Below are 27,849 nucleotides of genomic sequence, written 5' to 3'. Positions count from 1 at the left end.
AGGAGAGGTCATCCCGAGCTTTGGGTCACTAGGACACTAGTTGTGAGGCATAGGATGATAATGTCTGAAGTGTGGGTATGTTTGGTACTAGTCTCCCTGACATTTTGTTGCCCTAGTAACAAGATGTAGGAGAAGCCCTTGTTGAGCTCTACACACCCACTCAGATTCTGTTTTCTTTGTCAATAGAACACAGGTAGGTGGGGGAAGAGCCCCAGTCTTCCATGTGTTATGTTGCCTAGGCAATGGTACTGGCCTTCTTCATGTTCTGGGACTATGATAGCAGGAGGTAGGCAGGTGCACATGGGAACTCCATACACCCACCTGAGTCTTCCTGTCCAAGAAACAAAACATGCCAACAGCCAGTGCCTGGGTTAGTCAAGGTTCCAAGTAAGTAGGTTATACTCAGGTAAAGTAACACTAATTTCTGTTTTCCAATTCTGCTGGAAAAATAAGATGATGTACATATAAGTTTTGAACAAAAAAAGTAAATTTCCACTAAATCACTGGCAGTGTTAGATATGGGGTCAGCAGGGACCTGGGTTTAAATTCTGTTCTAAACTTACCATCTGTGTGACCTCAGGCAACTCAGTTAAATCTCTTCCCCTTAAGGATCTCATCAGAGGGGAGCCTGCATTGAATAAATCTATATCTGCTCAGCTATGGGGCTTGAGGTTGTCAACAGGCAACCACAATTTTCTTGAAACTTACATGAAAACTGGATTTATTGCAAGAGAAATAAGCCTGCATGTGGAACCCAAATAGTTCACAATTCTTATAGAAGTGTACATTTTTATGACAGTACAACAAAGAGATGAAGAGGAAATACAAATCTCCACCTAAATGGGCATGGCATAGGAGAGGGGAAGGTGCAAAAGTGGGAAAAGGACAAAACTCCTCTTGAAGGGGAGGAGCAAGGTGACAGCAAAAGTCACATTCTTTTCCCTGGGGAACTGCTAGACCATGAAGATAAGAGCATCTGCTTATCTACAAGGGTCCCAGCTGCATAAAGAGTTTCTCAATCTAGTGCAGATTGACTGGCACCTGTCTTGATACACAGGGGTTTCAGTTTGGGATACAAATAACACATTTTGTCAAGTCCAGGGTGGAAGATGGAGGGCTTCATTCTTGATATGTTCAGGGCCTTCTGCATATTCTGGGTCCAGGGTTTCTGGACGACTCAAAAACACAAGTTCAGGGGACTCATTAACATCCTTACCAATGTGAGAAGAGAGGAAGTGACTTGCTCAAGGTTATACAATCAGGATGTGTACAAGATGGAATTTGAATCCAGGTCTATCCAAATTCTGAGGTCCATTCTATCCATTTAGACCATGCTGCCTCTCTAGAGATACTCTCATGAAAACCAGGACTGCAGGTAAAATGTCCATGTCTACTCTTTAATAATTGGGTAGGAGACTCTATCACAGGGGACTTCTGGAAGCCCTCAGTCACCTTTTTCATGCACCATGACTAACCTAGTCATTCCATTTCTGACATATCCTAGGATCAGATGTTTGGGAAGATCAACGAAATCTAAAAGCTGAGGCTTAACTCCTAATCATCACACTAGGATTTGGTTCCTGGCCATCTACAAGTCTTTGAAGATTGACTTTACAGAAAAGAAATTAAATCTAGTCTGTTTGCCTTAAAGGACAGAGCTAGGAACAATCAATAGATAATATAGCTAGTGGTGACAACACATCAATCATCACACAACTAGTGGACAATGCCCAAGGTCATACAACTAATGGACAATAGAGAGAGAAAGATAGATTTATTTCAGGTCAGTTCAGGCAAAAACATCAGCGATTAGAAATTTATTGACTATATTTGTTTAAGACAAAACTATTTGGAGGGTGGAGCTAGAGAAAAAGAGACTTGGTGTGTAGTGACAGTGATATTAAAAGAAGAAAAAGAAAAGAGCATCAACAAAACATTTTAAATACTTAAGAGACATTCAGGAGGGGACATGGACAAATATGACAGTTTTTTTATGCTTGTGTTAAATCTTGTATAAACTTAAAAAAATTTCTCCTGTTCTTCTTTGCAAATTGAAATATTCACATATTTAAATTCACAATAAACATCACTTTACTTTTAAAAGCAGTTAGAGTTATCTAAAAGTAGAGTAAAATACATCAGAAGATGACAGATTTCCCCTTACTGAGGGTTTTTAGCAAAGGTGGCTGTCCGCTTAACAAGTATGTCTAGTGAAATTCATGTATGTTTGTACTAGATGGACCCTGAGGGTCCTTCCAACCCAGAGAGTCTGTGATTCTGTGACCCTGTCTTTGCCACCACCATGAAAAGAAAGCTGCCAATAGTAAGGAGCAATGGAGAGCATGTGAGTCCCTTAAAGCTATGTGATCCTAAAGAGGCAGAAAACTGAAAACTCACATGTGATGGCACATACAGCTAATACTGTGATTTTCTACATTTAGGGTTTCTTAAATTTATATAGCCATTACAACCTACATCAGTTGTTCAGACCCAACCTCTGATTTTTAATGGAACTCTTTTATGGTAGATTTCTTTGGCATCTAATTTAGGAAGATTTCTTTGTGTGTTTGAAGTGCCATCATTATACTACGCATTAATATTTTATTTTGTTAGATTGGTTTAGAGTAGTGTTTTCTGAATTATATTTGACAAACATGCACAGCTGTGTTTACCCTCTGCACTACACATTGTGATGGAAGTAAAAATGAAATAGCAGGGCCTCAGTAGGAGGTGGCCTTCAGGCTCAACTGCCTTCTTTGAACCATCTATACCCTAACAGCCATCCAGGTTGGGTCTTCAAGTATTTGCCTTGAGTCATTAGATGTTATTTCTAGGGATGTCCAGGAAGGCATTAAAGAGGAAGCAGAAATATAATTTAGACCACAAGAGATGTTCATTACATTACCAAGAACTAGTATTCTCCTGCCATTAGGGGCAATGGAATCAGAGGTCCTGGGTTCAAATCCTACTTTGAAAGCAGCTCTTTCTGACTCTAGACTTGGTACCCTATTCACTGTACCACCTCACTGCCTCAACTTACCATCTGTAAAATCACCAAACGGCATAGACCAAATGTTTATGATTGCAAGGAATCTGGAACACTGGGTATCTGAGCATGTGATTCATGTCATCTTAATATGAAATGAAAATCCTATGAAATAAGGACACATATCCTTTTATTTATATACCATATAAACACTTTGATTAATTGATGTATTTTAACACATTAATATATGCTTACGTGCATATACAGGTGTACACATACAACTGCGCATGTATGTATACATGCACATATACACGCATATGTAAATTAAATATATATATAGTATTTACATATACATGTATATATTAATGTATATCTGCCTCTGCTGCTACTGCTGCCTCTCCATCCCCTAGTCAGTTAGTCAGCACCTCAAGGAGATCACCTTCTAATAGGAGAGACAAAATGTGTACCTGATATTCCAACTAGTCTTGACTCCTTTCTATTCCCAAATCTTCTACTATATTCATGAATTTGCATATGTCATTGTTCGGCCTAGAAGCCTATGGGCTACCTGAGTCTTCTTACCTTTTGCAGGTCTTCAGTGGCCAACCAGATAAACGTATCAAAAGAAGAGACTTTCCAGAGTCAAACAGGGTTAGGCTTTATTCAGGGTCTTAGTTACATATCCATATGCAGGGTGAGTTCTTCCCCAGGAGAAAGGAACCCTCCTCCTCCCAAGGAACAAGGATCATACAGCAAGAGGATGGGAGCGGAAGAGGGGAGGGACCCCCAGAGGGGACCCCGCAGCAAGAGGGGGGCCCTCAGGCTTTCCTGTCCCTACTTAAGCTCTCCCAGCCACATAGTTTGCACGTGAATGCTGTGTGTGCTCTCAGCCCCTAGCTAATTAACAACAGGTATGCTCAGACCACAGACCAATCTCAAGGGTGGGATGCTCTCCCCAACAAGTTTCCCACTGAGAAGAGGTGGAAATACAAGATAGCCTGTGTTTCACGCCTCAATTCCCAGCTGTTCCCTGGGGGGCCTAGTGAGAACTCTGAGGTTTAGAAGCCCTCACTTTTACCTGCCCAAAACCGTTCACGGGAAAACTGAGCTTACACCCCAACATGTCATTTCCCACATTGGAAAAGGGGATATCAGCAACTACATCTCTGGTTGTTGAGATAATTCAAGACCCAATTCAGGTGCCAGGTCACATCGTCCATGAGGCTTCTCTGATCCCTCCCTCTTCAATTTCTCATCTTTCTTTGTTTGAGTTCGATGCACTGGAAATATTCCAATTTATATTGTATTTGCTTGTGTACATGACATATCTTTGGAAGCTTACTGCCAAATGTCTTGTGGAAATAATAACAGCTAATATTTACTTAGCACTTTAAGGTATGCAATATACTTTACATATGTCATCTCACTTGATCCTCACAAAACCATGTGAGTTAGGTGCTATCCCCACTTTATATAGCAGAGGATGAGGAAATGAAGAAACTGAGGCCAAGAAAGTTTAAGGGACTTGCCTAAGGTCACACACTTGTAACAGTCTGAATCAGGATTTGAACTCTTGTCTTCTTGAGTTCAAGGCCAACCTTCTGTATATTGTACTGCCTAGCCACCTCTTGAAAATCACATTTATTTAATCTATGATATTTTTCTGACTCTCAAGCAACTCTAATTGTTAGAAAGTTGTTCTTTGTAATGTTCCAAAATCTGCATCCTAAACACTGTTCTAGTTACTGTCTGAGCAACATGAAGTCAACTGAATGGTATCATTCTTGTTCTGGATATTTTATTCTATTAATATAGGCTAAGATTTTGTTACCTTTCTTTGCATATACTTCACGCTGTTGAAAATTAATGATCTTTTTCAAAGGAACTTCTCCTAAACCTAGTCTTCTCATTCTGCATTTGTATGTTTGAGTTCTTGAAATTAAAGGTAAGACTTCAAATTTATTTCAATGAGTTCCTTTTGCTAGTTTCAGTAAATTCTTTGAGTCTATATTTTTTTGATCCATCTTTTTTGGAACATTGAGACAACATTCATCCTATTCTTATGTTCTGGTATATTCCCACAGTTCCTCAGAAATTTATCACAGAAGTTCCTATGATGATGATAGGAGAGTAAGTAGAATGAAATAAGGATCTGTAGATAAACCAAGACCAGAAAAAAGCAAAGAAGCAAGGTCAGGCAGAGGAACTGAGGAGCAGCAGGAAAATGACAATTTGTTGAATTCAACGTATGTTCCGCTAGATCATAATTTCAGTGGCAAGCTTGTGTGTGCCAGCTCTTTGTCTTCCTTATATTAAAGGAGTTGATTTACAAGAAATTACACCAAGAAACTTAAAGCAAAATTCCTACACCCACTCTAGATCTATATATATAGTTTGCACCTTTTAGTTGATTATAGTTCAAGACAAGCAATACTGATATGTTCAAGCATATATAAACTGCACAGAGAACAGCCTAGACGATTACATCCATACTTAAATAAACAGTGATGTATTTAAACCCTCATCAGGAAGTCACAGTTGCCTAGTTACATTGGCATTAAATGGTTTCCTCAACTCCTGAGAATAATTGAGACCCTCTCCCTACCTCCATCAGGCAGCTAGGTGGCACAATGGATAGAATACTGGTGTTGGAACCAGAAAGACTCATCTTCATGAGTTCAAATCTAGCCTCAGACACTTACTAGTTGTGTGACCCTGGGCAAGTCACTTAACCCTGTTTGGTTTGGTTCCTCATCTGTAAAATAAGCTGGAGAAGGAAATGGCAATCCACTCCAGTATCTTTGCTAAGATGGGGTCACAAAGAGTCAAACATGAGTGAAACAACTGAACAATAACCCTACACTCACCGCTCTGTAAAGGCTATATGGACATCCCTTTTATTGCAGGGGAATGAAAATAAAATGAAGCAAACACATTCTGCTCAGGGCATCAGATTAAAAGACTCTAAGATAAATTCATGCCATAGGAATTATGTATGTATGCTTAGTTCCATGCTTAAGAGTACATGAGTATATTTATATTTATGTATAGTTAGAAATACATTAATGCACAATGGCTCTGCTCATCTGACCATGTTCACCCTTATTCCATTGAGTAGAAAACTGTTTATTTTTCCTAAGGAGTGGCATCCAGGCATCAGTGTCCTCTAATCTTCTATGGATTAATTAATTAATCTGAAAATAATATGGAATGTTCAGCAGTAGCTTAAAAGTCAGTCTTATCCAACAGACTCATTGGTAAAGACTTTAACGTCTTTCTCAATATTTCCCTTGCCTGATATGTCCAAAAAAAGGAACAGAAAATCACGGAGACAAAAAATCTTTTTGAGCCTATCAACAAGCTTCATGGAGAACAAAAAAATATCATTTCCTATGTGTATTTATACATTCACCCAACAATTTATCATAAGCAATGAATGCTGCAAACAATGAATGCTGGATAGATGTTAGAGACATCATATAAGGACTACCAAAGGCATCCTTTACTTAACATACACGACATCTGTTTTTCAGCTGTTGGATGTTATTCTGATTGTGTTGAGGGGTCATTTCATTATAGACATCTAATAATGATGACTTCTATCTGGCATATAATAGGTGCTTGATAAAGGTTTGATTGACTAATTTTACTACCCTTCTCTCTGTCTTTTGAAGTCCTCACTTTCCAAAAGACCTAATTGATGTGCCTTCTGTGCCTTCAGGGGGGCTTCTGTGGTTTCCTTCTTTCCTAGCCGCCTGAAATAAGGTTTTCTTTGACTTCTTTTTCATTTGCACTTGTCTAGCTCTCCATTATGTAATAATTATGTAAATATTTGAACTCCCCATTAGAGTCATAGCATTCAGAGCTGGAAGAGACTTTAGTTTTCATATAGTCTGACCTTTTCATGGTTGTTGTTTGTCCTTGGTTCTTGAAGACCAATGGCTTCATGAGAGTGATGTCTTCACTTGTGTGTGAATGGAATATGAGTGGGGCTGGGCTGTGCTAAGTCGTCAGCCTCACTCTGTCTTCCAGAAGATGGAACTCCAGAGGTAAGACAAAGGTCAAGACAACTAGTGATGGTCCAGGATGGCACTTTTCATTATAAGTATGAGGAAACTTGGAAGGGAAGATAACTTTATGAAAGTCACTTAGGAAGTAAGCAGCAGAGCTAGAATTCAAAATTTCATCCTTCTACTACAAATTCTGACCTATTTCTACAAAGCCTTGCTTCTGGAGAACAGGACCAGTATCATATCTATCTTTGTAAATAATCAACACTGAACATAGTATTTTACATATTTAAGTGCTTAGCATTTTAAAATTCATCTGAATACTAGGTCTCATTTATACTGTGGTTTAAAATACCATCTTATTTGATGCTCTCAACAACCGTGGGAGTTGAGAGTTTGTGGTATCTACCACAAACCATGTGGTAGATAAGACATTATCTATGCACAGAATTCCCGATATGAAAGCTCCCTCCCTTGCTGAAAATTGGCAATATGTTTTTGGCTATATTGTGATCTTAGTTGCCTGAAGTTCTGATAAATGTGTATAATGAGTATGTAAAAATGGGTTTGCACCAGGATATGAAGGGTTTAAAAGTTAAACAGGGCAACTTATATTTGATCCTACAGGCAATGTAGGGGAGGAGTCACTGCAGCTTTTTGTGTAGGAATGACATAAACCTGTGCTTAACAAAAATTCCTTTGGCTGCTGTGTGGAAGATGGACTGGAGAAGGGGAGTTTTGAGGCAGAGAGATGATTTGGGGGGCTATCATCACAATTGTCTAGGTGAGAGGTGATAAGGACCTGAAAGGTTGGTAGCTTATGGCTGTAGTTGTGATAAAATAAAATATCCAGTGATTAGACTACAGACTTGGCTTTAGGGATGGAGAAAAGAGAGTAGATCTTAGGTTTCATTTGGAAGGAGTGACAGGATGGTAAATGGTAAAGAGAAAATTCCAGGACGGTGAACCTGAACAAGTGAGGCTCTTTGAAAATATGTCTTTATATTCCCAGCCCTTATTGTGAAGTTAACCAAAGGATAAACTACTTGTTTCTCTGCCTCAGTGACAGTGGGGCTGTTCTTTGGGGTAGGGGGGAAGAGCCTGTGACACAAACATTACTTTCTATTAGTTACTACATTGGGATCCAGGATGGCAAATCCCACAAAGCTCTAAGGGTCACAAATCTCAGGAACAATCATTTTTCAAAGAAAGCAAGGTTGTTTTGCCTTTTACAAGAGAAAAAATAAAATCAATCACTATAGTATCACAGAGCAGGCAGGCCATTATACAAGCCAAGAAAAGATGATAATAAATCAGCTACAACAAGAAATGCATTTACTTCCCCCAAACAAGGAAGGCTGGTGATGTTTGTGATGAACAGTGACTGAACGTCTCTCAGAGACAAAAAATAGCACTTGGATTCTTAACTGGAACTCTGACCTTCAGAGCTGATAAGCTAGATAAGAGTTCCCAGCCAAACCTCAAATCTGTTATGTCACCCTCAGATGAAACATTGCATTCCTTGTTGATAAAGAATAAAGTGTCCACTGAAAACAAGGCCAAACTGCGTTAGACCACACACAGCTCTAGATGGACACTGGGATAACATCAAGAAGCATTTGAAGCATGGTTCTACTCTTGGCTACCTTTGTGACCTTGGGCAAATCATTTCCTCTCTCCATTTACCTAATCTACAAAATGATGGAGTGCAATTCAATGATTCTCTAAAATTCCTTCCAGTTTTAAGTGTGATTTGGTGACTACAGGTTAGAAATAAGACAAGAATCCCTACCAGTGTCTTAGCCTAGATTGAAATCATAATCACCCTAATCTTGTAAATCAAGATTATATGTGTGTCTATGTGTGTTTTAAAGTGTACAGAATAGAAAGGAGGGAAAAGTGTCATTACTACCTCATATGTCCCAAGAAAAATAGGAGTCAATAAAGGTTGATATGTTATTGGTCACTAAAATGTGTGTTTTGATAGGACCTTACAGATCATTTCAGTCCAACCTTCTCATTTTTAGAAATGAGGAAATAGATTTCAGAGAGGCTATGTAATGTAATCTAGGTTTGCAGCTAGATCTGGGACTAAAAAACAGGTTTCTTCAGTCTCAGTTCAGGGTAACTTCTACTAATTGAGCTGTCTCTTGATATTTTTTCATCTATGTTTGAATCTTCCTGCCTAGAATTTTTATCTAGGTTCAAATACTGATAGGGTTTATAGTTTTATTTTTAATTTAGAATTAACAAGCATTTCTTTAGTGCTTATTATGTGCCAGGTCCTGTGTTAAGCACTTTACAAATATCTCATTTTATCCTTACAAGAACCCTGTAATATAGGTGCTATTATTATCACCGTCCTGGACTTGCTTGACTGAGTGATAGTGGTACGAACAGAAGCAGAAAAGGTGATATTGGAACAAAACTCATGAGAAATTTGATGAGGGAGGGATCATTTTCAGTTAGAGGAAACAGTGAAGATTTCATGGAAGAGGATCCTAATGAATGGGCTCTTGAGAGAAGTGAGGGATTTCAAAGGAACAGGGAGGGAATCCATTCCAGATATGGAGAAGAGTTTTGAGAAGCATAGGTATAAAATAGAGTGATTAGTAATTAGGTATGCTGATTTAGTTAGCTACCATGAGAACATGAGCATGTGAAAGAGAAGAAAGTGAAATAAAGCTAGAGCCAGACTATGGAGAGCCAGAATAAGGAGTTTATACAAATCAATAGAAATAGGTAGCTGAAAGAATTTGGGTCTGAATAAGACTTAGATTTCATTTTTCTTTTTTTATGTTACTTGTTACTTAGTTACCACAGGAACACCTAGCGAAGAAAAGCGTCTCTACCTATGCAGATTAACAACATTTCTTTAATTTACAGACTTAGACCTTCCTGGACCATTGAGAAGTTGCTAATGCCAAGGTCACACAGAGATAGAACTTAACGTCAGGTCTTCATGAGTCTTAAGGAACCTCTCCATTTCCTATGCCATGCTACCTCTCAAGGGACTAGCTTAGAGAATTACATTGGAAGTCTTCCTTGGCAGCTGCTTGAAGGCTTAGAAGGGGGTGAATTTAGAGGCTGAGAAAACGGTGAGGCAATTTCCTCACGATGATCCTACTCTAGGACCATCATCTCTTTTTTCTTCCTCACATTGGACTCACTTTATTCCTGGGTCTCTTAGCTCTTATAGGTGAGCTTTCTTATCTTGACAGGATCCAAACCTTATGTGATTTCCCAGAAATTTCCTGACTACATTTTCATTCAATATTCTCCTCCCTCTCCCTTTCTAGTATCTTTGTGTGTTGCCTTCTTCCATTATATATAATCTTCTTGTCAGCAGAGAATGCCTTGTTGTCTAGAATTTATATCCCTGCTGTTTAGCATTATCTGTCTGTCTATCTATCATTTGTCTGTCTATCTTCATCATCATCATCATCTGTCTATCCTTCTATCCATCTATCATTTATCTATCATCTACCTATCCTTCTATCCATCTATTATCTATCTATCTGTCTGTCTATCTGTCTATCTATCTATCTTCTATCTATCTAACATACAAGAATCCAAGTGAGATATAATAAAAGCTAGACTAAGGTCCTGTCAGTGACATTTGAAAGGAGCTTACCAATGTGAGAGGCATTGGAGAGAATGTCTCCAGTGCTCCTTACTGGACAGCAGGAAGTTACTGTGAATGTCACCAGCCTGCTTCGTCTCTAGTTCCCTTTCTATGGTTGGGCGTAAAATGTCCATCTCCCAGACTGTCAGTACAGTACCTTTTCAACAGTACTAAAAATCACTTACAAACTACAGTATGTGCCACAGGAAGGACTTGATTTCATCTCTATCAGCTTTTATTGCCCCTTTCATCAACCACAGGAAATTTTCCACTTGGCTACCTCTGCCCTGGCCTGGTCAAAGTAAACAGCAAAATAAAGCAGCATTTGCTACAAAGAGGCCCAGGCTTCCAGCATCTGCCAAAAAAATTGAGTGCTGGAAGAATGTTCCCATAAATATAGCTTCTGTCTGAAAAGACCCAGCACAACCTTCTTCCATCTCACGAGTTGGTCAAAGTTCACAGAACAGCAACACATATTTCCTTGGGAGTGAATAATTATACATGTTGTCCGTGTCACTTTCAACAGAATGCATACAAGTCGTGGGAATGTCAAGGCTGGCAGAATGCACTGGGGGGAATATTGATAACTCTAATAACCTCCTTCTCCCACCAGTATTAATACAGCTTGGACAGGCCAAGAATTTCCTGGGTCATTCCCACTGGGATAATGTAGTTCAAGTGAATTTTGTAGTTATTATTTGGAACAGTAAAATGATGTAAGAATAACAGTGAAAATTTAAATACATTTTGAATGATAGATAGAGTCCTGGAATTAGATTCAGAAAGACATGGATTTTAATACTACCTAAAATTTTTACTGGGAAGCTTGATAGCACAGAGTTATAGAGTTCCAGATCTGGAGCCAGGTCAACTCACATTCCTGGGTTCAAATCTGGCCTTGGACACTAACTAGTGATGTGATCCTGGGCAAGTCACTTAACCCTTTTTACCTCAGTTACATCATCTGTAAAATGGACTGGAGAAGGAAATGACAAATCACTTCAATATCTTTGCCAAGAAAACCATAAATGGGGTTATGAAGTATAGGGCACAACTGAAATGATTGAACAATGATGATATTATGTGCAAGGAACTGTACTAGGTACTAAGGGTGTAAAGACAAAAGTAAAACTGTTTTTGATCTCAAGGAATTTACATTCTATTGTCTTCCAGATCTCCATTCCCTAGAGCTTCATAGACTTGAGAACAATTTTCCTAGTAGCTAAATTAGTCTCTGGGATTAAGCTGGTGCCTAGGAACTTTCATTGTTTTTGCCTTTAAACAAGTAACAAGTTTCTCTCAAAAGGGAGCAACCATGGAAATGAACAGGAGAGTCTCTGGTCAATCCCAGATGCTCCTGATCTCAATATAAAAACTACATTTGACCCTAAATGCTCTTCTCTTGCATTTTAAGTTGTCTTCAAAATGGGCAATAATTTAAGAGAAATATAGATTTCATGGAAAGGATGATATTTCATTTGTGTTTAAAAGATGAAAATGAATTACATAGGTAAAGAGGAATGAGGACAGATAGTTCAGGTTAAAGGAAAAGAATGGAAGAATGAAGGAATGGGCTATAAAGAATTATTGTGGTTACTATGAGCCAAGGATTACATTAAGTGCTGAGGATACAAATACAAAAGCAAATACTGTCCCTGAACTCAAAGAGTTTACATTCTAATGTAAGAAATGCCGCATGAAGGAGAATAGTGATCAGGAAGGAGGCTAGGTATAAAAAGTTACAGGACTGATGAGTGGGCTCATAGGGGAATAGAATGACATATACTATCCAGAAATAAAGAAAGAATTCATTTGTTCATGATTCAGGAACATGAAGACACAAGAGTGCTTTTTATATTAAGGGCATAGAAAGTAACAAATTGGACTATATTATAGAGTACATGTAAAAGCATAATATAAAAGAAGGATGATAATGGAGACTGGTGAATACTAGGCTATTTTCTTGGCCTTGTTGTTTGCTGGTTGTTCAGTCATACAGGCATGTTCGACTCTGTGACCCCATGGACATTCATGCTAGACCCTTTTATCCTTCACTATCTTTTGAAGTCTGTCCAAGTTTGCATACATTGTTTTCGTGATACTATCTATTTAATCCTCTGCCATCCTTTGTTTTCTTTACCTTCAATCTTTCCCAACATCAGGGTCTTTTCCAATGAGTTCTGTCCTCTCATTATATGGTCAAAGTCTTTAAGTTTCATCTTAGGTATTTTACATTCCAGTGAGTAGCCTGCATTAATTTCTGTAAGTATTGACTTATTTGATCTCCTTGCTGTCTAAGGGACTTTCAAAAGTCTTCTCTTGTACCACAAGCATTAAATCTGTGGCACTTACCATTCCATTCAATTTTCACAGCCATACATTGCTACTGGAAAAAAAATAGCTTTGACTATCTCTGTCAGCAAGGTGATGTTTTCTCTTTTTGGTATGCTGTCAAGAGTTGCCATAGTTTTCCCACCAAGAAGCAAATGTCTTTTGATTTTATAGCTGCAGTCACCATTTGCAGTAATCTTTGAGCCTCAGAATATGAAATCTGACACTGCTTCCATTTTTTCTCCCTCTATTTGTCAAGAAGTGATGGGACCAGTTACCAAGGTCTTAGTGCTTTTAGTGCTAAGCTTCAAGCCAACTTTTACACTCTCCTCTTTCATCCTCATCACGATGATTCTTAATTCTGTTCATTTTCTGCCATCAAAGGGATATCATATGCATATTTGAGATTGTTGATATTTATTGTAGCACCTTTAATTCCAACTTTTGATTCATCTAGCTTGACATTTCACATGATGTACTTTGCATATAAGTTAAATAAGCAAGGTGACAATATACAGCCTTGTTGTACTCCTTTTCCAATCTTAATCCAAACAGTTGTTCCATGTTTGGTTCTAAAGGTTGTTTCTTGGCTTATATACAGTTTCCTGAAAAGACAAATAATTTGATTTGATATTCATATCTTTTTGGGGACATGCCTCATTTTGCTGTTTCCCACACAGTCAAAGGCGTCAATATAGTTAATAAAACCGAAGTAGATGTTATTTCTTCAGGAATTTCCTTGCTTTCTCCATAATTTAATGGCAATTTGGGTGCAAGTTCATCTGCCTCTTTTGAAAGCCAGTCTGCTCTTTTGGAAATTCTCAATTCACATATTTTTGAAATTTGACTTGCAGAATCTTAAGTACAATACAATACACTTAATACATACTTAAGTACAGTACATACAATAATGAGAACAATTGTTTAGTAATTTTAACACTTCTTGGCATTGGCATTCTTTAGGATTGAGACTTACACTGATCTTTTCCAATCCAGTGGCTCATGTTGCGTTTTCCAAATTTTCTGGAATGTTGAATACAGCAGGTTAAGAGCATCACTTTTAGGATTTTAAATAGCTCATCTGGATTTTCCATCACATCCACTAACCTTACTGTTAGCAATCTTTCCTAAAACTCATTTGATTTCATTCTCCAGGATGTCTGGCTCTAGATCAGCAACCACATCTTTTGATGTTAAGACCTTTCTTGTATAGTTCTTTTGTGTATTCTTCACATCTTTCTTAATCTCTTCTGCTTCTGTTGGTTCCCTGCCATTTTTGTTTTCTACCATGTCTATTTTTACATGAAACTTTCCCTTGATATCTCTAATTTTCTTGAAGAAATCTCTTCTTTAACATATTTTTTCTATTTCTTTGCATTGCAAATTTAAGAAAACTTTATCCTTGCTTTCTTTTTTTCTTCATTATATTTGGTGCATTTGGATTGTTGCTACTTTTATTATGTTTTACTCATTTGCAGGCAGTTTGGTTATTCTGAGCTTATTTTCTTTCATTCTGCATCATTTCATATCTTCCAATTTTAAAAAAAGTTTTCAAATTTGTTATTTTATGGCACAATAGAATTTGATCAGATTGATATGTCAATATTATACACTCCATTCCTCAGTTTATTGATATATGGATTATTTCTAGATTGGCGGTGTATTAGTGTACTTTTGGGAATATTAGTATACTACTGGGAATATTTTCATACAGATAGGTTCCCCTTTTTTATCCCACTTTTAATTATACCCTTAGCTTATAGTCACTGAGTGAAAAGTGTGCAAGAAAAATACGGTTATTTTAAAATTCACTTTACAAAATAGTTATCTTCATTCAGTTAAGAGTTCAATAATGTTGCTGACTGAATGAAAAATTACTTCTAAAGAGATGCACTATGATATAGTAGAAGGGATATCCAGAAATCCAGAAAAATTGGGTTTGAGGCTAGCTTCTGCCAATGAATTACAGTATAACCCTGGCAAAGTCAATTAACCCCTTTGAGCCTCATTTTCTTCTTCTATAAAATGGGACTATCAGGGTCTACTGATGAGATGAAAATAAAGTGTTACAGGGAAATTAAATAAGTCAGTTAATACATTTTCTGTCTTGCTCCTGCTGTGGTCCATCCACCAAACCAAACCTCCAGAGACCATCCCTGGAAGAAATCAAGTAAGATGCTCAGATCTAAACCCCTTGAGACCAAGTCTCCTATCTTCACACCAACCAATTTATATATAATTTCCTAGACATTTTCTACTTCTTGACCTAGGACAAGTAATCAAATCAATGCTACCCTTTACGCTGAAAAAGGAGAGTCAATTGACTTTACATTTATCAGACCAAAAGCAACTTTTCCTGGCCAAAATCCCTATATATATATATATATGTTGTCTCCTCCTATTAAAATATAAAATCCCATGAGGTCAAGAACTGTCTTGTTTTTGTATTTGAATCTCTAATGCTTAGCACAGTGTTACTACATGTTAAGTCTTTAATGCAAGCTCATTTATTCATTCATTCATTCATGTTTTAGAGAAGGCACAAAAAAAAGGCCACAATGGCTTAATTGAAGGCATCCAAAAGAATGGGATGCATGAAAAACAAGGATATAAAGACAGACAAATTCTTCATACACTTCACACTTCAAATGTAACCAGGACATAACTGGCACTTTCAAACCTGGGCAATTCTTCAATCTCCCCAAAACTAAGTTGGGAATAAAACTTCCAAAATAGGACTGGAAAGGTCCAGGAATAAGATAGTGGAGAGGTCTCCAACAAGCATTGAACGTAATGATTTTTAGTCCAATGTAGAAAGATGGAATCCACATGGTATAAGACTCCTGGGTACATGCTTCAGGTCAGCCCAAGAAATTCTTAGTAGTTCTGGAGTCATGTCCCAATTTGGGAATCATGTCAGCTCCTGTATCCAAGCTTCACAGATGTTTTATCGGTAGAGATCTCACTCAGGTGGATTCAACTGGGTCCCTAGACCTAAGGAAAATGGCAATAATTGGCTAAGAAATTGGAAATTTATAGCTGGGAAGATACCAGACAAGGAATCAATCCTTCAGGAAGCATTTATTAGACATCTACTTTGTGCCAGGTGCTGTAGCAAGTGCTGGGGAGACAAAATGAAAGGGGGGGCAAAAACAGTTCTTGCTCTGTAGAAACTCATATTCTAATAGGCTAGATGACATGCAAACAACAAACAAACAAATTATTCTGTACAAATTGGAGGAAATTCAGAGGAAAGGCACTACCCCCTAAAGGGGATTATGAAATGCTTCTTATAGAAGGAAGAAATTTAACTGAAGATCCAGACCTTAGAAGTCCCAGAAAAACTTAAGAGCAAAAGTAAGGGGGTACCAATTGGAAGGAGTATATATAGGTGACCTATTTGAGAAAAGGCCATACAAACATCTTTTTTCTCCCTTAATTATAAAAGACACTTAGCAGACTTTCACTGTTAACCTCAGGAAGTCATGGTAGAGAGAGTTCAAGATATTCTGTGAGTTATTTAGATGAGGTTTTAAAAGATGTTTCAATTATTTTTTTCCCACCTTCATTCAATATAACTTAACCTCACTCTGCTTCAATTTTCTCATCTATATAATGGGCCTAATATTTACCCTACATTCCTCACAAAACATTCATTAAGAAAGAGCTTTGCTAACAGACTGGGGGTAGAGCCAAGATGGTGGAGTAGAAGGATGCACATACACCAGCTCTTCCCCTACAGCCCATAAAATACATGTAAAAATGACTCTCAACAAATTCTAGAGCAGCAGACACCACAGAACGACAGAGTGAAAGAGATTTCCAGCCAAAGGCAACCTGGAAGACCTACAGGAAAGGTCTATCGCATGGGGCACGGAGCACAGCATAGATCAGCCTTTGCCATGAGGCACTAGGAGGGACAGGACCAGAATAGACCTTGGGGGCAGAATCCTCAGATCGCTCTACCCACAAACGCCAAAAACAACTTCAAATGTCAGTGAGAGGGCTTTTTCAACTGGAAGAGAAGGGAGCAGGGTCCTCCCCTAGTCCTGGCCCCAGGCAGCGGTGGTGGCAGTGGTAGCAGCAGTGGAAGTGTCCATTTGAGGAGCATTCAGCTTAAAACCCCTGGGGAAATTGAGCTGCTGATCTGGGTCTCAGCCCTGAATGGTGGCCCTGCCCTCTGCCTAAAGCCCCAGGGGGAATTGAGCAGCTGATCTGAATCTCAGTCCTGAACAATAGGCATGGCAGAACTGTCAGAGCTGGAGACAGTTTTTCAGTGGGAATTCTACTACTCACAGATTCTGGGCACAAAAGTTTTTGGTTGTTCCCAGAACAGTGCGCAGGCCATTAGAGGAGTAAACTCTTCTCCCTTGATTGTGCCACGTTGGAGGAACTGGGAACTTATAGGTCTCCAGAGTATATCCTCCTCTTGACAAAGGACTCAAAAGTCAAATAACTGACTGAGGAAAATGTCCAAAAAAGGGAAAAAATAAGACTATAGAAGGTTACTTTCTTGGTAAACAGGTATTTTCTTCCATCTGTTCAAATGAGGAAGAACAATGCTTACCATCAGAGGCCTCCAAAATAAATATGCAATGATCTCAGGCCATGGAAGAACTCAAAAAGGATTTTGAAAATCAAATAAGAGAAGTGGAGGAAAAATTGGGAAGAGAAATGAGAGGGAAGCAAGAAAATAATGAAAAACGAATCAACAGCTTGCTAAAGGACACCCAAAAAATGCTGAAGAAAATAACACCTTTAAAAACAGGCTAACTCAATTGGCAAAAGAGGTCCAAAAAGTCAATGAGGAGAAGAATGCTTTAAAAAGTAGAATTAGCCAAATGGAAAAGGAGGTTCAAAAACTCACTGAAGAAAATAGTTCCTTAAAAATTAGAATGGAGTAGATGGAAGCTAATGACTTTATGAGAAACCAAGAAATTACAAAACAAAACCAAAAGAATGAAAAAAATAGAAGATACTGTGAAATGTCTCACTGGAAAAACAACTGACCTGGAAAATAGATCTAGGAGAGACAATTTAAAAATTATGAGACTACCTGAAAGTCATGATCAAAAAAACAGCCTAGATATAATCTTTCATGAAATTATCAAGGAAAACTGCCCTGATATTCTAGAACCAGAGGGCAAAATAAATATTGAAAGAATCTACCAAGATCCGAAAAGAGAAACTCGTAGAAATAGTGTAGCCAAATTTCAGAGTTCCCAGGTCAAGGAGAAAATATTGCAAGCAGCTAGAAAGAAACAATTCAAGTATTGTGGAAATAAAATTAGGAAAACACAGGATCTGGCAGCTTCTACATTAAGGGGTCAAAGGGCTTGGAATAGGATGTTCCAGAAGTCCAAGTAACTGGGATTAAAACCAAGAATCACCTACCCAGCAAAACTGAGTATAATACTTCAAGGGAAAAAATGGTCATTCAATGATATAGAGGACTTTCAAGCATTTTTGATGAAAAGACTAGAACTGAATAGAAAATATGACTTTCAAACACAAGAATCAAGATAAGTATGGAAAGGTAAATAGGAAAAAGTAATCGTAAAGAACTTTCTAAAGTTGAACTGTTTACATTCCTACATGGAAAGATAATACTTGTAACTCTTGAGACTTTTCTCAGTATTTGGGTAGGTGGAGGGATTATACTCACACACACACACATACACACACACACACACACACACAGCACAGGTTGAGTTGAATAAGAAGGGATGATATCTAAAAAAATAAAATTAAGGGGTGACAGAGGAATGTATTGGGAAGAGAAAGAGAAAAGTGGAATGGGGCAAATTATCACTTATAAAGGAGACAAGAAAAAGCTTTTTCAATGGAGAAGAAAAGGGAGGATGTGAGAGGGAAAAAGTGAAGTTTACTCTTTTCACATTTGGATTAAGGAGGGAATAACATGCTCACTCAATTTGGTATGAGAATCTATCTTGCACTACAGGAAAGTAGGGGAGAAAGAGACAAGTTGGGTGAGGGGGAAGATAGAAGGGAGGGCACATGGGAGAAGGGAGTAATTAGAAGTAAACACTTTTGGGGAGGAACAAGGACAAATGAGAGAACAGAATAAATAGGGGGTGGGATAGGATGGAGGGAAATATAGTTAATCTCATACAACATGACTATTATGAAAGTCTTTTGCAAAACAACACATATATAGCCTGTACAGAATTGCTTGCCTTCTCAGTGGGGATGGGTGGGGAGGGAGAAAGGGAGGGAAGTTGGAATTCAAAGTATTAAAAATGAATGTTGAGAATTGTTTTTGCATATGACTGGGAAATAAGAAATACAGGTAATGAAGTATAGAAATCTATCTTGCTCTACAAGAAAAGAGAGAAGACGAGGATAAGGAAAGGGTGAGGGTGTGATAGAAGGGAGGGGATGTTGAAGAAAGCAAGACATCAGAATGCAAGACATTATGGGATGGGGGAGAGGAGAGATGGGGAGAAAATTTGGAACTCAAAATTTTGTGGAAATGAATGTTGAAAACTAAAAATAAACAAACATTACACAAAGAAGTCAAAAAAAAGAAAGAGCCTTGATACCATTAAAGCACTAGGTTCATAGCTTTAGAGTTGGAAGGATTGTTAAAGGTTATTGAGGTCAACCCCATCATCTTACAGTTGAACAAACTGAGGCCCAGAGACTGACTTACCCAGAGACTTAAAGAGTATCAAATATGATCTGAACACTTATCTTCATGAGTTCAAATCTGACCTCAGACATTTATTAGTTGTGTGACCCTGGGCAAGTCACTTAATCATATTTATCTCTGTTCCTTATCTGCAAAATGAGCTGGAGAAGGAAATGGCAAACCAATCTAGTATCTTTGCCAAGAAAACCCCAAAGGGGGTGGTGAAGATTCAGACAAGACTGAAATGACTGAACAACAACAACAGACTACTACAGTAATTGCCTAAGTGGTACCCACAGTTCTCCTTTTCAATCCATTTTCCACACAGTTGCCAAATTAATATCCTTAAAACAGACATATGACTATGTCACTCTTTTGCTGAAGAAACTCTAATGGAACCCTACTATCTGTACGATAAAATGGAAGTTCCTTTATTTGACATTTAAAGTTCTTCACAATCTGATTCCAATCTATCTTTCCAGATTTATCAAATTATATATTACTCCCTCTCATGAGGTACTTCATTTATTTTCTTTTCCCTCTACATTACATTCCATCTCACACCTCTGGGTATTTTCATAGGCTATTTCCCATGACTGGTATGTTTCCTTCCTGTCTTTGAATCCCTATATCTCTTCAAGGCTCAAGATAAATCTAACTTCCTGATCACCCCTATCACAGTTCTTACTGATCTGGCTTCTGATTCAACATTCAGGAGAAAGTACTGAAATCACTTTGCATTAACTGTGTAACTTATGACTATACTTAACTTTGAGCATTCTGTTTCCCTATAAGTCTTAAGGAACTTTAAGGTCAGGAACTGTCTTATCTTGGTCTGTGTGTGGCATTGTGGAAAGATCATCATTGTATGAGTCAGAGAATCTGGATTCAAATCCTCACTGATTTTTTTTTACTACCTTTGGGTAAAGTTACCTCCTCCTTCCAGTTAATTAGTTTTCTCATTACAAAACAAATGAGTTGAATTCAATCCAGTTCTTGTGACTTGGCAGAAAAAATTAGTTAATCTTTAGTGAGAAAACAGTAACCCCTACAAATCAGGTCTCATTCTTTTTGTTTTATGATTGCCTAGACTAAAAAAAGCATTAATAATTAAAGTGTTAAAGTGAGGCCAGATTTTCTACCTCTGGAGATCCCAGTTGGTAAACATTTACCAGCACTCCCTTGTATTAGAAGATTCTTGTTGTCCCTTCAAGCTTTAAATCCTGTGCACATATAGAGAAAGAGATATTTGGTTTTAGATGACACATGCTATTGACATGTCCTGCTTTGTTATTTGTGAACATAGCCCTTTGGGATATAATACTCTTACAAGTAGAGTAGTTCAGCTTCCAAAGCACTATAAAACCCCTAGCTTTTTGCCCTAAATTAGCCCTAAATGCCATTGAAAGTTCAATAGGAAGGAATGACGAGACTGAAATGATTCAAAATTGGTAAAGGATAACCTTTACCATACCTAGTTCACAACAGAGAAGGAGAATTTGTATACAGCTTGGTAACATTACTGATTAAGCCTTTGAAGCAAGATTATATTGGACATGCATAATGATATATCAAAGAATAAGCCATAAATACATATTGTGAACTGGAAAAATGAGGCAGCAAAATGTACCTCATTCTCATGCAGAAAATATTAACCAATTGCAGATATATTGAAAAAGGATGAGTCATGTGGCATGAGCTTGGAATTCAGTTTGCATCAGAGCCTAACGGCCAGACTTTTGGAATTTCTCAGATATAGCCACTTTGGATATGTCCCCTGTGTCCTGGATGGCAATATTCTGGATGGCGAAGTTGGCAATTATAATGATGTTTAGAAATAGGAAATTTTGGGTTCAGATGGTTTTCTAACTGGAGAAATGAAGGAAACAAAACATAGAATCCAGGGCTGGAAATGAGAAAGTTGAACTTCTGGAAACCATGCTTTCCACTGATCTGTGCCCACTTCACCCTGCCCTGCTTCATTTTTTTCTGTGAAAAAATGGAAATAATCATAATTTCCTTCCCAGAGGAAATCTAAGAAAATAGAATGAAAGGTTTTGGGGATTCTCAGAGGAAATAGGATATAAATCCTCCTACAAACACAGAGTAAGGTAGAGAGGTGTCAGCAGCACCTTACCAAGTTTATGCCTGTACTAGAATCAGGCAAAATTATCTTCCAGTAAAACATTCATATTTAAGAATTACATGTACCATAAAAGAAAGAGTGCAGGGGAAAAGAAAAATCATCTGTGACACCTTTGAAAAACTCTTGTGTGACTCAGGTGTTACTTTCTTCCCTTAGGTGCTCATCGCCTGACAGCAAGCACCTCATCTAACCACCTCCTCCTACTTAGTGGCCATTTTGAAGCTTCAAAAACAACAGGGTCCATCACAGCTGGCTCTTCTTTTCCATCATCACTTACAAACCCTTAATCCTCCGCAATTCAATGCCCAGAGCCTGAAGCCAGTTGAGTAAACACAGAACCATATGGACATGACTTGTTAAATAGCCTGGGTGTCTCTTCTCTCCCTTAACATTTGGAGAACTAAGAACAGAATTTCCCTGAACTGTTTTAAATGACTGGTTTGACATAAGCAGAAAAGAAATAAAGCCATCTATTAAAACCATGTGGAAAAGACCTTGGATCTTCATCTCAGGGATATTTAGCTCATTTTTTGTTTGTTTGCTTCTTATTTTTTCTTGCTTTGCTCATTGGAATCTAACAAGTAACTTTCTCAGGCAGGCTGGGGATTGAACAGACAGTCTTAGGGGGATTAGTTAAGCAGAATTTGAGTTAGACTCTGCTAAAATGAGAATGCCCACCTGAGGGTCATTTTACCTCCCCTTTTCTTTGCCTTCTCATCCTCCTGCTACATCTGTGGTCTTCCTTATTCCCACCTGCTTTGCATTCAAATTATGGGGGATCTTAACAGAATGCTAAGACTGTACTCACTGCAAGCCCAGATTGTGATTTTTAAATAATCTTACGGAATTGTTCTGAGGACATACATTAGGTTATGTTGTCAATATTTTTTTCTTTGGATGAGACTTAGCTGGCATTCACATTTATTTTTTATGTGTATTTTATTGTAAATATAATGCATTTTGTGAATTTGTATGAGTCATTTTCAATCACTTGACAGGTGATATATTAAAAAGTTGTTTCGCAAGGACAGAACATAATACATATTCAGTCATCTGGTGTAGCCATCTGTGTGAAATACGCTACTGAGTTTGCCATCCGGGCTTTGATTCATATTGATTCATGGGACTCTATGACAAGTCAGTTATAGCAGAACCTTGTCTAGTGAGCTAAAGATTATCTTTTAAAAGAGAAGCTCAGGCCCAGACACACTGATTTTTCTGTTTTCACAATTATGAATAGGCAGAATCTAAATTAACAGTCCAAAATGGACTTGGATTCAAAGGAGCAGGTTTTGAATCCTGGCTCTGATCTTTTCTATGTGTACAATCTTGGAGAAATGAGTTACACTCTGGGGCTTAACTACTTCATCTGGAAAATGAGGTGGCAGTTCCAGGATCCCTGGATTTCACAGTTACAATGGAACTCAGTGGCCACCTAATGTAGCCCATACTTGAAAAAATATTTTCTCTGCAACAGATCCAAAAAGTAGTAATTCAGCATTTACCTGAAGACCTTCATTGAGAGGGAGACAATACATTCATGGGGCAGTCTATTTCCCTTTTGAATAGCTTAAATTGTTAGTAAATTTTTTCTTACATTAAACTTACATTTTCTTTTTCTTTTTTTATTGGCAGCTTCTCTCTGTTGTTCTAAGTTTTACCCTTTGGAGTCAAACAGAACAAATCCAGTCCCTCTTTAAAGTGATACACTTCAAATACTTGAGAAGAGTTATTATACTTCACCTCTCAGCCTTCTATTTTCCAAGATAAACATTCCCAGTTCCTCTCTGAGGATAAGGCTCTTCACCACTATGCTTTCTAGATTACCAGTGCCCTCTTTAAAAATGAAGTGCCTAAGAGTGAACACAGTATTTCAGTAATTATCTGACCAGAGAGGAATATAAAGAGGATGTTTCTTCCTTTTTCCTGGAAGCTATGCCTCTCTCTTTTTAAATTTATTTTTAATTTATGGGATAAAACATTTCCATGGCACAGTATAATAAAAAGTTGATTGCCCATGAAACTGCAAGTCTATTATGTATAATTTGCTATTCCTTTTAAATATATAAGAAACTCATATAAATTTATTCTTTTTCCTCTCTCTCCCCCACTCTAGAGATGGCTACCACTAGACACAAATATGTATATGTGTAAAATCATTCTATGCATACTTCTATTTATCAATTCTCTGGATGCCTCTCTTCATGCAGCCTATAATCACATTAACTTTTTCTGACTGCTACATCACTTTGTTGATTTATTTTGAATTTACAATCCATTAAACCCCCAAATTTTGATTATGTTATATGGTCTCCAGGCTCATTTCCAATTCTAAATCCTACAAGCCTAAGCCTGGTTTGTGCTATTATAGAAATGGATGGTTAGCCTGGATTTCAATCCATTCTCATATCCAGAGTAGTTCAAGATAAGGTTTTATAAATCATATCCTATAGGCTCTAGGTTCTGAGACAACTTTGAGCAGTCCTTCAACTCTATGTACCCAAAGGAAGCACTTATGCCATCAGTTTCTACAGAATTTGCGATGATGGTTTCTTTACAAAAATATTTATTTCATTAAATATTTCCCAATTATATATACAAAAATTTAACATTCATATTTTAAAATCCTGAATTTCAAATTATCTCCCTTCCTTTTGCTCGCCCCCAACCACCACTTGAGTAAGTAAGGAATATAATATAAATTATACATTTGATTATTATATCATGCAAAACATATTTCTATATTAACAACGTTATAAAAGAAAATACACACAGGGCAAGAAAAATAAAGTAATAAAAATTTCAATCTGCATTCAGAGTTGATCAGTTGAACAATTAATATTTCTTCAGTTGTTTAGATGTCTTTATTTGTGTGTCCATACAATCCCTGGATTTGAGTTGGCAGGTAAATGCCCAAGTATTTTATATTGTCTTCAGTTATTTCAAATGGAATTTCTCTTTCCATTTCTTTTTGATGAGTTTTGTTGGTAGGATATAGAAATGCTGATGATTTCTGTGCATTTATTTTGTATTCTGTAACTTTATTAAAGTTGGTAATTGGCAATTTTTTAGTTGATTCTCTAGGGTTCTCTAAGTATAATATTATATCATCTACAAAGAGTGACAGTTTTGTTTGTTCAATACCTATTTTCATTCTTCCAATTTCTTTTTCTTGTCATCCCTATAATTAGCATTTCTAATACAATGTTGAATAATATTGGTGATGATGACTATCTTTGTTTCACCTGTGATTTTATTGAGACGTCTGTCCATTGATCCCCATTATACATAATGCTTGCTCTTGGATTTAGATAAGATGCTACTTACTTTAAGACAAGGTCTATTTATTCCTGTGCTTTATAGTGTTTTTAGTAGGAGTGGATGTTGTATTTTGTCAAAGGCTTTTTTTGCATCTATTGAGAAAATCAAATGATTTTTTGTGTAATTGATATGGTCAATTATGCTTATTTTCCCTTAATATTGAAGCACCTCTCCGTTCTTAGTATAAATCCCACCTGGTCATGTAAATGATCTTTGTGATATTTTACTATAATGTCCTTGCTAGTATTTTATTTTAGGTTTTTGCATTAATACTCATTAAGGAAATTGGCTTATAATTTTCTTTCTCTATTTTTGCTCTCCCTGGTTTAGGTATCAAAACCATATTTATATCATAAGAGGAATTGGATAGTGCTCCTTTTTTACCTATTTTAAAAATAGTTTCTATAGTAGTGTGATAAATTGCTCCTTTAATGTTTGATAGGATTCAATTATAAATCTGCCTGTTCCTGAGGATTTTGCCTTAGAGATCTCATTTATAACTTCTTTAATGTCCTTTTATGTTAATCTGAATAGTTTATACTTTTGCAAAGATACATCCATTTCAGATTGTCTGTTTTACTGGCATATAATTAGATAATTGCTAATATTTTTTTTTAAATTTTAATTTGTGGTGCATTCACCCTTTTAGTTTTTGATACTAGTAATTTGGTTTTCTTCTTTCTTATTTTTTAACTTTTGTTTAATATTTTATTTTTCTCCATTTGCATAAAAGACAATTTTTAACATTTGTTTTTAAAACTTCTCTCCCTTCCTCCCTTTCCACCCCTACTCCATTAAGAAGGCACGTAATTTAATATAAGTTATAAGCATATAGTCATGAGAAATATATCCATTATAGTCACATTGTGAAAGAAAACATAGACAAAAAAAAAAAAATCAAGAAAAATAAAGTGAAAAAAAAAAAAACCTTGTTTCAATTTGTATCCAGATACCATCAGTTCTTTTTCTGGAGATGGATAGCATTTTTCATCCTAAGTCCTTCACAGTAGTCTTGGATTGCTGTATTGCTGATAATCTTACAATATTGCTGTTGCTTTGTATAGAGTAAATTTCGTTTTCTCTCAGCCCATGAAAGATTTTCCAGGTTTTTCTGAGACCATCCTGCTCACCATTTCTTAAAGCACAATAGCATTCCATCATAATCACATATCACAACTTTTTCAGCTATTCCCCAATTGATGGACATCTCCTCAAAGTCTAAATCTTTGCCCCCAGAAAAGAGCTGCTATAAATATTTTTGTGTACATAGGTCCTTATCATTTTTGGGATTTTCTTGTATCTCTTTGGGGAATTAGCCCATGACTCCACCAACAGTGAATAAAGTCTCATTTTTTTCCACATCTCCTCGAACATTTGCTTTTTACCTTTTCGGTCCTATTAGATAATCTAGTAGTTTGGAGATAGTAGTTCAGAATTGTTTTAATTTTCATTCCTTCAATCAATAGTGAATTAGAGTATTTTTTCACATGCTATATAGCTATACAGAGCTCTGATTATTTCAACTGAAAACTGATCATCTTTTGATCATTTATCAGTTGGGGAATGGCTCTTCTTTTAATAAATTTGACTCAGTTCTCTATGTGTTTGAGAAAAGAAGCCTTTATTGGAGAAAGTTGGTTCAAAGATTATTTTTCCACAATTGCTATTGCTAGCTATATTTTCCTCCATCCTATTGCCCCACCCCATTTGTTCTATTCTGTCTCTCCTTTGACGTTGTCTTTCCTCAAAAACATTTTGCTTATGACTACCATTTCCCCCAATCTGCCCTGCCTTCTATCACCCTCCCCTTCTTTTATCTCCTTCCTCTTCTACTTTCCTGAAAAGTAAGATATATTTCTATATCCAATTGAGTGTGTATGTTATTCCCTCTTTGAGCTAATTCTGATGAGAATAAGGTTCACTCACTTTCCCTCCTCTTCCCCCTCTTACCCTACAATTTTTCTTGCCTCTTTTATGTGCCATAATTTATCCCATTCTACCTCTCCTTTTCTCTTTCTCCTAGTACAGTCCTCTCTCATCCCTTAATTTTATTTTTCACACATCATCCCTTTATATTCAACTCACATCTGTGCCCTCTATATATACTCTTTCTAACTACCATAATAACGAGAAAAAACTTGTGACTTACAGATATCATCTTCCCATGTAGGAATGTAAACAGTTTAACCTTAATTAGTCCCTTATGATTTCTCTTTCCTGTTTACTATTTTATGGTGTCTTGAGTCTTGTATTTGAAAGTCAAATTTTCTATTCAGAGTAGCACTGATCTTTTCATCAAGAATGCTAGAAAGTCCTCTATTTCATTGAATACCCATTTTTTCTCCTGAAAGATTATACTCAGTATTACCAGGTGGGTTATTTGGTTGCAGTCCTACATCCTTTACCCTCCAAAATATCATATTCCAAACCCTAGGATCCTTTAATGTAGAAGCTTCTAAATCTTGTGTTATTCTGACTGTGACTCCACCATACTTGAATCGTGTCTTTCCGACTTCTTGTAATATTTTCTCCTTGACCTGGGAACTCTGCAATTGGCTATAGTGTTCCTGGGGGTTTTCATTTTGGGATTCTTCCAGGAGGTGATCAGTGGATTCTTTCAATTGCTATTTTACCCTTTGGTTCTAGACTATCAGGGCAGTTTTCCTTGATCATTTTTTGAAAGATGATATCTAGGCTTATTTGTTGATCATTTCAAAATTATCTCTCCTGGATATATTTTCTAGATCAGTTTTTTTTTGTTTGTTTGTTTTGTTTTTT

The 27,849-nt window shown here is 37.0% G+C and overlaps 1 long non-coding RNA gene across 1 annotated transcript; it reads left to right on the top strand.

Moving 5' to 3' along the window:
* Positions 1 to 210: 210 nt before the first annotated feature.
* On the top strand, positions 211 to 22,232 carry LOC140505336 (uncharacterized). Its single transcript, XR_011967455.1, has 2 exons — positions 211 to 387; positions 21,907 to 22,232. It is a non-coding gene; the product is annotated as an uncharacterized lncRNA (long non-coding RNA).
* Positions 22,233 to 27,849: the final 5,617 nt, after the last annotated feature.

Source organism: Notamacropus eugenii, chromosome 5 (assembly GCF_028372415.1).
Source record: "Notamacropus eugenii isolate mMacEug1 chromosome 5, mMacEug1.pri_v2, whole genome shotgun sequence".
Lineage (NCBI taxonomy): Eukaryota > Metazoa > Chordata > Mammalia > Diprotodontia > Macropodidae > Notamacropus > Notamacropus eugenii.
This window is presented reverse-complemented; position numbering and strand designations above follow the sequence as displayed.